The following is a 12,546-nucleotide window of genomic DNA, read 5'->3' as shown; positions in this document are numbered from 1 at the left end:
TGCTTATTGGCTTGCAGACAAGTTTTATTACATTGGAAATCTACAAATCTGCCTAAAGCATCACACTGGCTTCAACATTTGATGTTATATCTATACTTTATGGAGGTTCCCATAAATTCCCTTATGTCTGGCAACCTCTTATCATATTTCTCTGCTATAAATGTACTTCCTTGGAGAGTAATGTGATTTGCATTATTGCAATATCTTCTTTTTTTCACCCCTCTCTTATGTAGTGTCTATGTTGATCATCACAGCGATTTGACATTGTAATATTCATGATTGTGGTATCCAATTACTTTTTTTCCCCTCTTCTTATTTATTTATTTATTTATTCTTTATTTATTTTCAATTACTTTACTTTTCATCATTAACTATTGCATAATTTGTCTTTGTTGTATTTTAATTTCTATTACCATTATTGTCATCGCTATTATCATTTATATTAGTTTTTATTTATATTACGTTATTATTTACAGTATATTAGTTTGTTTTGGTTTGGTTGGGGAGGGTTTAAGAATGTAAAAAAATACAGTTTGTGTACAAACAACAGCATTTGTCTTTAGAATAATAAAATGAAAAAAAAATGCTTTGTGCTGATTAAAATTGTAATAATATCAACAGGTCTGAGAAAACAAATTACTGTAATGGGAAAATAAGAGGTTAACTTTTAAATTGTTTTTAAACATAAATCACTGAAACAAATGTATAGCTTACATATTGCTGCTTCATGTTGTTTCTCTGTAATAAGCTTATGACAGTCTTTTAAAGGCATGTTCCCATTGTGACAACTTGCCCCATGTAATATGACACTATTTGATACTATACTTTTTAATAGGCATATCTGCTGTCGATATGGATTTAATATATTTCATTTATTTTTTTTACTGAGCAATAATTGTGGATTTTGTTTTTTGCAATCAAGGCTTGTGTGCAGAAAATTAAATATTTATTTCAACTTGGGTGAAAAATGTGAAGATGAGTTTGCATGACATTGTTTACCTGTTCAGAATCGATGGAGGTCCAGTTTAGTAATCACTAAAACACTGAATCAAAATACCTCACTAACTGAGAGAAGCCCCCTTGATAGTAAACATACTTTGGCGTAGACGTCGTGATGACCTCAGTGCACGCGAGCGGAGGGAGGGAGGAGCCGTGCGCGCGTCCACACTGTCTGACTGTGAGAGAGAAGCGGCGTCCTCAAAACTTTTCGCTGACGGATAATTCATGACATAAATCAGGTAATGTAGCGTTTACATCTTCAATACCGCCGGTGGATGTTAATAAGTGTTCAGAGAGTTCCCACATCCTTTTCAGAGGCTCACGAGTTCAGTTGGAGTTTGATAATTTGTTTCGCGCTGTTTTTGTCGCTCCCGACTCCTGATCTCAGATTAAACGGGAATATGCCGAGGCTTGTCTGCTTCTCTATCATGGGATATCAGCGGTGTTTTGTGTGTGGATGTGGTTTATGAGCTTTTTAAGTAGGCTGGAAACTCTTTGACACTTGTAGTTGGATTATTAGTGTGTCCTGCTGGGATCATCTCCTCTTGAAGTGGGAATTCTGGCCGTTGAAATGTGAATCTGTGGGTTATCTGAGGGATATATAGATTGTAGCAGGAAGCATCATCACATTTATTATGTGAAATATCTCTAAAGGTTTATAATTTGCCTTTTCCACATAGTTTATGTGAGTTTTGATTATATATACCTTATATATACCTATATATATATTTTAAGACTCCCATATTTACTACCAGTCCAGCGTTTGACTCAGTCTGACAGATGAATCGACTCTTGAATGACAGATGAATCGACTCACTATCTTAAAAACTGTCTGAAAGTTTATGCTTAGTTACTTGTAATTATGATGATTAAAACTTAAATCATATCATTCTAGTAATATTTATAGGTCTGTAAACTTTCAAATTACACTACCAGTTTAGTTTTTTTTCATTTTTAGTTTTTTTTTTTTTAAAGAAGCCTCTTTTGCTCAGTAAGCCTGTATTTATTTGATCCAAAGTACAGCAAAATTTTTTAAAATATTTTTACTATTTAAAATAACTGTTTTCTGTTTGAATATTTTATAATGTCATTAATTCCTGTGATTTCAAAGCTGAATTTTTAGCACCATTGCTCCAGTCACATCAGAAATCATTCTACTATTCTGATTTGCTGTTCAAGAAATACTACTATTATTATTATTATTATTATTATTATTATTATTATATTATTATGCACATTCAAAACAGTTAAGTGAATTTTTTTTCCGTATTATTTGATAAATAGAAAAATCTAATGATATTCCAAAGCTTTCTGAAATAAAAAGCTTTTGTAACATTACGCACTATAGGGGCAGAAATTAATACTATTAAGCAAGGATGCTTTAAATTGATCAAAAGTGTTGATAAAGACATTTATAATGTTACAAATATTTCTATTTTAGATAAATGCTGTTCTTCTGAACTGAAAAATTCTACTCAGCTGTTTTCAACAGCAAATCAGAATGTAAGAATGATTTCCGAAGGATCACGTGACTGCTGTAATGATGTTAAAAATTTAGCTTTGAAACCACGGGAATAAATTACATCTTAAAATATATTCAGAAAGAAAACGGTTATTTTAAATAGTAAAAATATTTCAAAATTTTATTGGTCTTGCTGTACTTTGGATCAAATAAATGCAGACTTGGTGAGCAGAAGAAACTATTTTTTATTATTATTATTATTTTGTTGAAAACAGCTGACAGGTTTCTTTGTGAATAGAAAGTTCAGAGTATTATAAATGTCTTTATCATCACTTTTGATCAATTTAAAGCATTCTTGTTGAATTAAAGTATTAATTTCTATCATTATTTTCAATAAATAACTAATAACTGACTCCAAGCTTTTGAATGGTGTAGTGTATAATGTTACAAAAGCTTTTTTAACTGTTTTAAATATTGTTAATAATGTTTTTTTGAACAGCAAATCAGCATATTAAAATGATTTCTGAAGGATCATGTGACACTGAAGAGTAAAGACTGGAGTAATGGTGATGAAAATGTAGTTTTGATCGCAGGAATAAATTACATTTTAAAACATTTTCAAATAGAAAACAGGTATTTTAAATAGTAAAAATATTTCACAATATTACTGCTTTTGTGGCCCTTTGGATGAAGTAAATGCAGGCTTGGTGAGCAGAAGAGACTTCTTTTAAAAAAAACATTAAAAATCTTACTGTTCAAAAGTTTTGACTGGTAGTGTACATATCGTACAAATCACTGGGGTCTCTAAGAATCCAAACAAAAAGATAAATGTTTGTGTGTCATTGTTTTTCTCATTAATATGTGTTGAAAATAATGCCTGCTATTGTGGCATGTTGTCACAAAAGGTCAACATGAGTTTCATGAGCTTTAAAAAAAATTCCTAGCCAATATGTGTTCAGTAGGTTTTTTTTACAATCAAAAAATGTAATATACTTATTAAATGTGTAAACCTCAATCTAGTGTGACAGTGTATAGACCACACAGTGGAGAATAAGCATAAAGAAATGTTAAAGTGCTTCCATTTGTGTTATTTAACTGCTTTGATGACTTTATAATTATTCTAGATTGTGGAAAATTGTCCTAATAAAGAAGTAGTAGGTGTGTCAAATGTTGACTGTTAGTGTATTATTGTTTAGAGTATGCTTTTTAGAGTCCTCAAAATTGCTTAGCTTGCAGGTGAGAATTTTCTTCAAATAAAATTTATGTGAAAGCTATTTTTAGGTCTATTACGGTTTTTATTTGCATAATAGGTAATAGTAATATTTTCACATTTCAAAGTGTTCCATCACTCATGGCTATTTAAATTAGGATCATAGAGGCAGAAATCCCTCCTCATCAGTGTTGTGATGGAGTTTTAATGCCCTCTTCTCCTCTATTGAGTTGAGTCATGCGGGTTGGTTGCTTGCTGTTGACAGAAGACACTCCTTTTCCTACCCTCAGGAAAGCTTACCATGGACTGCCTGTACAGGCTTCCCACGGTCATGAAAAACCATAATGTTCTAAAATTTGATACTTACATAATATTAAAAAAGTAATGGGAATTTCTTTAATGAGTCTAACTATGCTTAGCTACAAACGATTGTAAAAGTCATGGAAAGTCATTGGTCTGAAATTGTGGGAACCCTGTCTTGTGGTTCATAGCCAGCTGGCAAATAACAGGTGCTGGTATCGTATGTAAACACATGTAGTAGATACAGAGGGGCATGAAAAGTCCTGTATTCCTGAGTGTCTTGAACCTGTGTCTTCACAATATGTCCATTATGTTGCACATCTGCTTTGCTAAAGTGGCCATGTGCTTGCTAGAGGATTCGCTGGAATGATTTGGAAATACATGAATGAGTTTGTGTGACTCACAATATGACACACCTGTACGGATTTAGGTTCAAAAGTCGTCCTTCTATCTCTGATTGACTTAAGGTAAGGTAAATAAAGTGTGAAGTAAAGCTGCCAGGCACAAATGCACTTTGAAGCTTATAATAAATGTCGGAAAATGAAGTTTTGTCTGTCATGCAGGGTTGATGGTGCAGCGGTGCCAACTGGAATGAAAGCGAGATTTCTTAATTGCCCTCACCGGCTCCATCCGCATCAGCGACTGCTTGTTAGGGCCATAGATCATGATGGGACGTTTTTATGGTGCTGGGGTGACTCTGGTGGCCTGCAGGGAAATGCTCATTTAATAACATTGTGCTAGTGGCCAGGGAGAGGGGTTGTGTCACGTCCAAAACAAAAGCTGTGTTGTGTGTCTGTTTCAGCGGGGCACTCCGATGCTGTCAGTCTGGAAATAATAAACTAATTCTAATGCTTTGTGGGAGGTTGAAATGCCCTAATGCTGTGTGTTTCCGAGCACGGTTTATCTTTATCTTGATTGTGGATCTAAACGATGCTATAATGACGATACCTTCCTGATTATGAGTTATTGGTAAGATTAAAGCAAGTGAACTAGACATCCACAAACAGAAGTATATTATTCTGCTTCAAGTTTTTTAATGTTTTTTTGGTCTCTTTTGCTCACCAAGCCTGCATTTATTTGATCGAAAATACAGCAAAAGCAGTACTATTGTGAAATATTTTTACTATTTAAAATAACTGCTTTCTGTTTAAATATATTTTAAATTGTAATTTATTCCTGTGACCAAAGCTGAATTTTTAGCATCATTACTCAGGTCTTCAGTGTCACATGATCCTTCAGAAATCATTCTAATATGTTGATTTGCTGTTCAAAAACATTTATTATTATTATTATTATTATTATTACAATCAATATTTAAAACAGCTGAGTACATTTTTCTCAGGATTCTTTGATGAATAGATCTAAAGATCAGCATTTATCTGAAATAAAAAGCCTTTGTAACATTACACGCTATACCATTCAAAAGCTTAGAGTCAGTATAATTTTTTTTTTTTTTGGCAAAGAAATTATAGAAATTTATACTTTTGTTTACCAAGCATGCTTTAAATTAGTCAAAAGTGATGATAAAGACATTTATAATGTTACAAAAGATTTATATTTTAGATAAATGCTGTTCTTCAACAACTATTTCAAAGAAACATGAAAATTTCTACTCAATTGTTTTCAACATAATAATAATATTTTTTGACATAAAATCATATTAGAGTGATTTCTGAAGGATCATGTGGCTGGAGTAATGATGCTAAAAATTCAGCTTTGAAATCACAGGAATAAATAACATTTTAAAATGTATTCAAATAGAAAAGAGTTTTTTTAAATAATAAAAATATTTTAGAATTTTACTGTTTTTGCTGTACTTCGAACCAAATAAATGCAGGCTTGGTGAGCAGAAGGGACTTCTTTAAAAACCATTAAAAATCTTACTGTTCAAAAACATTTGACTGGTAGTGTATGTCTTGTAAATATTAATTTTGCTGGTGTTTTAAGACTTGCATGACTTTATTGTTTGTTTACTGTTATCATTATGTGATGTGGAATTGATTCTCTTAGCCATTGATGTGATATTTGCCAATACCTCAAACCATGCAGTTATGCAATTATGATTTTATTGGATTCAAGGTCCTGCGATTGATATATTGATATTACGATGTTATGTGCCTATTTTACGTGTCCAGTTACATTTTTAACCCACAAATGCAACCAAAATATGTGAACATTTAATCACATTCTTTGAAAATTGCAATTCCTGTATTCTAGTTCAGACATCCACAACAAAACAATACACTTAGTTTATTAAATAATATAGAAAAATAAATAATGAAGAAAATGGGATTATTTAGTCACACATGGGATTAGTTGTCTGATGAGTTTATCAACAGCTAGTAAAGTCTTTTAGTCATCTGTGCTGTCTGAAATGTGTGAATCGTAGACATGCACAAGAAAATGAAGTAGTCCAGTTGAAAAAATACATTTATACAGAAAAATAAATCTTAAAAATATTTATATTAAAATATTTTAATTTGATCAATGCACCGATCCATACTGATGTATCATTACACCCCTAGTTATTATAGTATTCATTTCAGCTAAACTAAATGATAACCATATGCAGAAAAAATGACTTCTTATTGGGTCAGTTAGGCAGTTTCATCCTGTTAAACTGGGCAGTTCTTGACTCACGCCTACATTATGGACCAGACTTTACAAAAGTCTGTTACTTTTAGAATTACAGACACCTCTGAACCAGTTAGGTCTCCAACAAGGTCTCAGAGTCTTATATTGAACCGCAGGGCTCTGTGTGTTTTGGTTGAGCTGTCGTTTTTGGACGTGCGGTGAGCTCGCTGTGTGGGAATGTGCAGAATAAACTGTACCAGGCTGTGAAATGTAGAGCACTGCCATGATGGCTCTGAAAGTGAGACTTTTTTTCCTTGTTGCCACTCTGCTGATGTCCTGCCCATTTCCGCCCCTACAGTTTACTGTTCCATCAGCATTAAGGGCCAAATGTGGTGTCTAACCTCTATTGTTTTTGTAGCCAGTCTTGTATTATTCTGTTTCCTCTGCCACTGATGTCTGTGGCATCCTGTAGAAACGTTTGGAGGAAAGTTGTGATGCTTGGCACATTGATTGGTGATGGTCTGAATAGTCCTCTAACCAATTTGTGGATCTCTCAGCCAAACCCTCTAGCGACATCAATATCTTTTGGCTAAGAAGCATTCTTGAAACATATTGTTTTCATCAGTTTTCACCATCATTATCATCCAATACTGCAAAAGTAAAATATATTTGCTTATTCCTCTCCTGTTTTCTTTCATTCAGTCCCTGCCAGAAATTTAATTACATAATCTTAAAACCAAAGTTATTTTTTTCTGCAATCTGCTGGCACAGATTTGAATGTGTATCTTAGCAATTTGTATTTATTATTTTTTAATATGCTTATTTGGTGTACAAACATTTTATACATTTACTGAAACAAAATAGGATATTACTGCCATTTTCAAAATTAAATTAAATTAAATTAAATTAAATTAAATTAAATTAAATATTTAATAAATTAAATATTTAAGATTTTATTTTAAATTATTTTATTGTTTTATAAACATAATTGACAAAAGTTTGAGTCAGTATTCTTTGTGATGCAACTTTTCATTTTGTAATTGCTTTGTAGTTTTACTACCAAACGCGAAAGCTATATAAAACACAACTCTGAAAAGTCAAGTGTTGTGAATAGGCCAGTTTTTCTTGTTTTAGATGTCGGCCATGTTTGGTCTTTATTCACTACAAAGCTCATCTCTCAAAATACATTTGCTCACATCTATTATAATTTACTCAGTATAAGCGCTTGGATGTCCATGATTTTTGTGTTAGAGGGCTTTTTGAGGAACCTCACGTTGTGTTTGACACGCAGCCAAGATGTAAAACATTTACAGTGCATCATGTGCAGCTTCATTCTTCATTTCAGATTCACAGATATTATTTACTCTTCTTTTAAATCTCACTGCCTTCGTTTGCACAGTTTGTCCTCTGCTCTTGACCTGCTAGTAAGTTCCCATGCTCTTATCTGTATGCTGTCATAGCTGATCACCTGTGATGTGTTTATTAACCTCACATTCGCTCATTTACACTTCAGACATGTGGAATTTCAAAGAGGAATGTGTGGGAATTCTCCCATTTATGGCACTCTTGCTTAACTTTCCATCATTGAATGCAGATTTTAGGTGGAGTGGGATGATTTATCGAGTCTTGCAGGCAGACTAAATAAATCAAAATAACATTTAATTTGCATTTTCACCAGTTCCTTGTGATATATATAGAATATTGTCAGTATACCTTTTTTGCTCTGAAATAAGAGACCGTATCTGTTGTGCTGAAGTTAGAGATTGCCAGGAGACTTTCTACTGGGTTAAGTTAATATTTGACTTCAGTCAGATAACCACAACCTACATCTCTGTAGCTGATCCGTTTGAAGGCCTTAAGTCATGATGATTGATTTTCTTTTTATAGTTATGTATTTTTGATTATTCACCTGATAATGACGGTGAAACATTAGGTGGAGACTGTGTGGATTGAATTCCAGTGTTTTTTGAGCGAAGGAAGGAAGAAGCGCTCTGTTTTTTTAGAGTGTGTGTATGTTGGAGTGAATGAATGCTGTCTTGTCAGGTTGATTTAGTTTCCACAGCCTCAGGTGCAACTGTATTCTGACAGTGAAAACAAGTCTCAACATTAAGTAAGAGTATCTGATTGTTCTCACACTTTTCAGGTCATTAATATGACCAAGTTCCTATAAATCAAGCAGTATTAGCAATGCTGTAGATAGTAGGAAATAGGTTTATTATTTAATTATAAAGTATTAAAGTATTAAATTATAGAATTTAATACTTTTATTTAGCAAAGATGCTTTAAATTGATCAAAAGTGATCATAAAGACATTTAGAATGTTACAAAAGATTTTTATTTCAGATAAATGCTGTTCTTTTGAACTTTTTATTCATCAAAGAAACCTGAAAAAATGTAAAATTTTAAATTCTACTCAGCTGTTTTCAACATAATAACAATAGTACGTGTTAGCAGATCAGAATATTAGAATGGTTTCTGAAGGATCATGTGACTGGACTAATGATGCTAAAAAATCAGCTTTGAAATCACAGGAATAAATTACATTTTAAAATATACACTTATTTTAAATAGTAAAAATCTTTCAGAATTTTACTGTTTTTGCTGCACTTGGTGAGCAGAAGAGACCTCTTCAAAAAACATGAAAAATCTTGACTGGTAGTGTATATGGCAATATTCTGAAATTTCTGAATATTATTTAAATACATTTTTGAGTGATAAATGAATGAATCACTGAAAGTATTAAACCAATTCATTAAAATAGACAGTTTGAACTTATTTACAGAAATGATTAAAACCTAAAAACTGTATAGATGTTTGTGCTACTGAAGTTTAGATCAGTGATGCTATTAAGTCATCAAACAAAAACATTTTTAGATATTACCTGCTTAAGAAATATAATAAGAGAACAATATTTCCCAGTTTTAGAAAGTCAGATTTCATATCCTTTTTATGGGAGATACAGTCCAAAAATGTTGCTGTCAATTGTGTTTATTGTCTTCAAAATATAAATAGTGGCCCCTCAGGTGCCTTAAACCTAAAATATGTCCTGTCTGTCCTCTGGAACAACAGCGGAGCCTAATTAACATGTTTGTAGTTGACTCATAGTCTCTCTCTTCTTGTACGGAGATAAGTAGAGGGATATTGGTGCAGGGGAGGCAGAGTTACTCTGCCTGAGTCAAATCTAAACTCACTAGCGTCAGCATGACTTCATTTTCTACCCTGAAGAGGGGAGTGAGTCACTTAACTTGGGGTGTTGAAAACCGGCTGTTTCTGAGTCGTCTGTGCTCTGTTTAGACCTGTGATCATTCCTGTCAGTTGGGAAGGGAAACTTTATGACTTTCCACAGAAGGTTGGGTTGAGTTCAAGTGCTTGCAGATCCAGGTCAATCAAGTATGTAAGGCTTTCCAGAGCAAAAAGTTGACGTTTTATTTATTTTTTTTTATTTAATTAAAAACTTTATTATTTTTATATCTATTGTATTTTTATTACATTTCATTTTTCTTTCTTTTTTCTTTTATTTGAGTGTGCATCCTGTTAACTGCATTCTTAAAACTGGAGCAATTTTCTAAATGAAGAAAGATGACGTTGCTTGTTTGACTCACTTGTTAAGAGTACATATAAATAGAATAGATGGGGATTTGTGGAATATTTCCATTTTCCGGTTACCCAGACTTCTCGTCCCTGTTTCCCAGAGCTGTCTGATGGACTTAAGTAAACTCATATTAAAAAACGTCATTGTTGCTTTTTTCATTCATGTCATTGTGAATGCTTCACGGCCATCTAAGGAGCTTAGATGCCGCCTGCTATTGTCTTTTTCTTGCTCATTTTCTGTTTCAAGGTGAAGAATTCTTCCCTCCGTCTGCATTCACCTGTTATCGTGTTCTGGCTATTTTTGTCAGTGGGCCCTATTAACGTGTCCATTATTTTCACAGTCTCTTTCCATTATAGCAATTTCATCTATTAAATTCTCCATTTCAGAAAAGGATGTCTGGAATTTTCTTGCCGCTAAAGAAGAACCCAGTTTGTGGTCAGGTCATTCTTATGTAGTACTTTTTCAGCTCTGTGACTTTTTAAGAATTCATCAAATGTTTTGTTAGTTAGGATGATTTTTTTTTACACGACAGGATGCTGTCAAATGATATTGGTAAAGCATTAATTTAGTATGAAATCAAAATATAAAAACTGTTGCAAAGAAAACATTTTTGTTTGACGCGGTTTAATTAGAGACAGTAAAAATGAAAGAAAGTGAAATATTTCAGCATAAACTGATTTTTTTATTGTCAAAGTTAGTGCAGCAGCTATGTACTCAACACATTATGCACTCAAACCAAAGTAACTACACTGTAAAAATTATTTATTCAATTATGTAAATAGTGATTTACGAGAAAATAATTTATTGTGATAATTTACTAATTTACTAGCGATTTTTGAGAGAAAATTATTTCTGTACCAATTTTGTCAGTGTAATATGATTTAAAATGTTAAGTCATGTAAAGATATTTGTAAACTATATTTTAAAATTATGAGTGTTATTAATTTTATGCAGTATATTGATACATACATGATGGCAGCATTTTTTGTGGGTCAAAAAAAGGTCTCAAAAGTCTTAATTTATCCTTCTACAAATTAAGGCCTAAAAGGTCTTAAATTGGACCAGCGAGTCTTAAATGTATAGTAATGGCATTAAATGTTGCATGCACTGCAAAAAAAAACAAAAAAAACATCTATATCATCTGTATATAAACATCTTTATGCAGCAAGAAAAATTACCTTTTAATAGCCCTATTAACCTATTAGCCTATCCGTGGAATGAAAACTTAATTCAAAGGGAAAACAGGTTTTTTATTTTTTATTTTTTTTAATAAATTTTTATTTTTTTACATTTTCATTTTTTTTTTTTTGACGTTTCCATTTTTCTGGATTCTTTTGTTTTCATTTTATTTTTTCTCTTTTAATCTTTTTTTAATGGTTGAATTACATTTTATTAATCAAAAAGCAAGTCTAATTCATGATGAAACCTATACAATTTAACATCAGTTTAAAAATCACATGTTTAGGGCCCTATGAAATGCTTTATTTTTCTCACCTTCTGTTTTATTTTCATTATTTAAATTTTTCTGGTTATCAAATGAAGGCATAAAATATTTATCTTTTAATCAAATGAAAATTAAACTTTATTTTTTTATTTGTTGGCAAACAAAGTTACTATTAAAATTAAAACATGAGAGAAATATTGTGATTATTCCTTAATAAAATAAAGTTTTAACAATTTTAATAGTAATAGTAGTAGTATTACGTACATTCTACTAAACAATAGTAATGCATGTTTTCAAGTTAAACTGAACTTTTATTTTGACAGGTTGCTGTGAATACCTTTACATTTCTGCATGTATATGATATGATGATAGTTTCTCATATTTAAATTTTTTTTTTTGCTTAATATTTGGAGATCCTAGTCCATATCGCAATTTGATTTAAGTGTAATGACCTACTTTTGATTAATTCATCCAAACTTTGACAAATTCCGTGAGATTCCGTGTTTTACAGAAAATTCAGTTTTTATGACTGGATTCTGCGATTCCGTCCACGTTTTCTGCATCGCGAAAATCATTGGGCCATGCTTATGTCATTTTGCTTCTCGAGTAAATATATTTTAATTTAAGGATCTTTAGACATTTGCACTAGAAAATAAGACAAAAATACTGATGACTGTCTTAAATTGTCTTAAAAAGTCTTACATTTACCTTCATAAAACCTGCAGATACTCACTGATGTGCACATGGAAATGCAGTGTTTAATAGGAGTGACCCGGTCACAGAAGCAGGCCTTGTTCTGTTGGTTTTGTGGTTGTCATGACACCAGAGACGGATTCTGTGGAATCATTCATGTCGAATAGCTCATTGAAAAGAGCTGCTTGGAAAGCGAGAGAATGAAAAAGTGTGTAAATAAGTGGATCTTGGCGGCGGTTTGTGATTGACCTGCTGTAATTGTGAGAGTCTCG

The 12,546-nt window shown here is 32.2% G+C and overlaps 1 protein-coding gene across 3 annotated transcripts in view; it reads left to right on the top strand.

Annotated features, from left to right (window-relative positions):
- Positions 1–1,110: 1,110 nt before the first annotated feature.
- Positions 1,111–12,546, top strand: part of tanc1b (tetratricopeptide repeat, ankyrin repeat and coiled-coil containing 1b) — a 199,793-nt gene continuing 188,357 nt past the window's right edge. The window contains exon 1 of one of the 3 annotated variants that reach the window (XM_051119883.1): positions 1,111–1,238. The gene's annotated coding sequence lies outside the window, so the exon portion shown is untranslated. The remainder of the gene's footprint in view (positions 1,239–12,546) is intronic. The other 2 variants (XM_051119882.1, XM_051119884.1) reach the window with 2 other exon arrangements.

The sequence above is a fragment of the Labeo rohita genome, chromosome 9 (assembly GCF_022985175.1).
Source record: "Labeo rohita strain BAU-BD-2019 chromosome 9, IGBB_LRoh.1.0, whole genome shotgun sequence".
NCBI classification, from domain to species: domain Eukaryota; kingdom Metazoa; phylum Chordata; class Actinopteri; order Cypriniformes; family Cyprinidae; genus Labeo; species Labeo rohita.
This window is presented reverse-complemented; position numbering and strand designations above follow the sequence as displayed.